The sequence below is a fragment of the Budorcas taxicolor genome, chromosome 14, assembly GCF_023091745.1.
Source record: "Budorcas taxicolor isolate Tak-1 chromosome 14, Takin1.1, whole genome shotgun sequence".
Lineage (NCBI taxonomy): Eukaryota > Metazoa > Chordata > Mammalia > Artiodactyla > Bovidae > Budorcas > Budorcas taxicolor.
The window spans coordinates 87182715-87185686 of record NC_068923.1 but is presented as its reverse complement, the minus strand read 5'-3'; the positions used below and the strand labels follow the sequence as shown (position 1 = coordinate 87185686).

Below are 2972 nucleotides of genomic sequence, written 5' to 3'. Positions count from 1 at the left end.
ACAAGTGATTCACACCTGAATTAAGCTTTAAGCCTCCAGATTTAAATGATGCTCTGGACTTCTGAATTTTAAAACAAGCTGAATGTCCCCATGTGCTTCCTGTGCCCAAATTTAATTTTAAATAAACAGCAGTAACACATTAAATATAAATGACTTGGGTCAAACACTTCTGTTAAACTGGAGAAAATTATTTAACTCCCACCCCAACCACAAAGAAAGGACTGCCAATGAAGTGTGTGTGTGTGTGTGTATACATAAATATAACATGTATATGTATATATACACACTAATATAGATAGGTAGGTAGGTAGACACATATATATATACCTCAAATAAAAGGCAGTAATGAAAGGGTTAACGGCTAGGCCGATCTCCCCAGAGAGGCCAGAGGCCCCCAAGCCCAGAAGGAGACAAATGGCAAACAGCAGACATTTTTTTTTTCCTACATTCCTTTGCTCCTGCTTTAGCCACTGTGGGAGGCGCCTTTAATTCTGTGTTGCTATGACAACAGTTGGTTCTGCCTGAAAGTAACTTTTTTCCAACCTTGAGCTGCTAATTGCCCAACCAAGCAATACATCTTACTCAGGGATATGTTATTTCTTAAGGTATGTTAATGAGACTATGTATCTTGTTTGGAGGTCTGTTTTCCTTCAAGACTTATACATCTCTCCCAGAGACTTCTGGTCCCGTGATGAGTCCCCTTATGCAGATATATATGTTGTGAGGTGCAACTCTCTCAGCCTTGAGGTGTTTCTTTCACCTATGATCAATGAGCAATAAGATGCCTTGCTAAAAACTGGCAGGCAGGTACTCTGCTGCCCCCTTCTGATGTCTGTGTCAGAAGCTTTCTCTATCTTTTTTATACTTTAATAAAACTTTGCTACACAAAAGCTCCAAGTGGTCAAGCCAGGTCACTGGCCCCAAATGGAAATCCTCTCCTCTGGAAGCCAAGAATTCCCAGCCTCCGGCATCATTTGTAGCTCATAGCCACAACCTTTCAATAACAAAAATACAAAATTATGCTTGCATTATGGCAGCAGAATAAGAGTATTAAGAAGGAAGGGGAATGTGGGTAAAATCTATTACAATTTTAAATGACTATGATACTAGCTTAACTTTTACCAGTGTGTTAGCTGCTCGGTTGTGTCTAACTTTTTGCAATGCATGGACCCTGACCCACCAGGCTTCTCTGTCCATGGAATTCTCCAGCAAGAATACTGGAGTCAGTAGCCATTCCCTTCTGCAGGGGATCTTGCCAACACAGGGATCGAACCCATGTCTCCTGCACTGCAGGCAAATTCTTACTGCCTGAGCCACCAGAGAATCCTCAGCTTTTACCAGCTGCTGCTGCTAAGTCACTTCAGTCGTGTCCGACTCTGTGCGACCCCAGAGACGGCAACCTACCAGGCTCCCCCTTCCCTGGGATTCTCCAGGCAAGAACACTGGAGTGGGTTGCCATTTCCTTCTTCAACGCATGAAAATGAAAAGTGAAAGTGAAGTCACTCAGTCGTGTCTGACCCTCAGCGACCCCATGGACTGCAGTCTTCCAGGCTCCTCATCCGTGGGATTTTCCAGGCAAGAATACTGAAGTGGGGTGCCATTGCCTTCTCCACAGTTTTTACCAGACTTGCCTGTAACTCCCTTCCAGACAGATTCCTTTTAATAGGAAGGAGTTCCTTACACAAAATGTGTTGTGGTCACATAAATCTGTGCTATTCAGAACAAAACCAGTTCTGCTGGCAGATATCCATGTTCTTAGGGACATTTAAGTTTTCATTAAACTGGAAAGCAATCAAGTCTTTATGTCTACAATTATAGGTTTAATAGTTCCGCAAATTTGGCAAAGTTCATGACATCAGGCTGTTTTCACCAGATCGTAGGCAAAAATATGGAAGTCATCATCAAACAATGAACTAGACAGATGGTATGGCTCCTACTTGATGAATGACGGTGCCGGTCCTTTCAGAGTCATCTTCTTTGGCCTATTCTATTTGTTTGCCTACCAGGCTGTCTGCATCTTCTCCCAGTTCCCTTTCTGCTGGAGGTGAATCATTAGAATCAGACATAATGTGAAGGTTGCCTTCTTTATAATCGTCTAAGAGCTGGTACATGTACAAGACAGGATCTTTTTCTAGATGATGGAAAGCCATGTGTTCATTATAAGGGTGCTTGCTAAGACCATTCCCCTCCACTCATCTTTAGAACCATCCTCAGTCTCAAACATCTACTCCCCTGCTTTGCCAATCGTGTCGGCTAGGTATGCATAACGGATTTGAAATGTTACAAATGTCCTCCCTATCAGACAGGACTTCAAGTGCAGAAACTCATCTTTATTAAGTTCTAGTACCTAAACACAGTCAAATCCATAGCATTTTATAAGATACAAAGAAGGACGGACAGGCACCCGGTCCAGAATGGCTCCTTTCTACTGGGTGACGAAGCCATTGCCTCTGTCCGCCTATGCTGAATTCTGCAGCCTACACTGTTCCACTGGGGCTGGGAAACAGGTTGGCTCCGTCCCACACCACTCAGTTGTTTTTTGTGGGATGTCCGTTTCTTCACCATACTTGCTGATACACCCGCATGGCCTGCATCAGCTCTGGACCGCTGGCCAGGGGTCTTCCAAAACGGGGACTTCATTCATCTGCATTTAAGTGAGTAGCAGAGCTGCTGGACTAGGGTGAAAATTCAGTTCAGTACAGTTCAGTCGCTCAGTCGTGTCCCATCATTTGCGACCCCATGAATCACAGCACGCCAGGCCTCCCTATCCATCACCAACTCCCGTCACGTCTGTCTAGTCAGTGATGCCATCCAGCCATCTTATACTCTGTTATCTCCTTCTCCTCCTCCCAGCATCAGAGTCTTTTCCAATGAGTCAACTCTTCACATGAGGTGGCCAAAACTGGAGTTTCAGCTTTAGCATCATTCCTTCCAAAGAAATCCCAGGGCTGATCTGCAGAATGGACTGGTTG

The 2972-nt window shown here is 44.3% G+C and overlaps 1 pseudogene; it reads right to left on the bottom strand.

The window, feature by feature from the left end:
• Positions 1-1855: 1855 nt before the first annotated feature.
• LOC128059557 (spindlin-1-like) lies at positions 1856-2640 on the bottom strand (annotated as a pseudogene).
• Between the last annotated feature and the right edge of the window lie 332 nt (positions 2641-2972).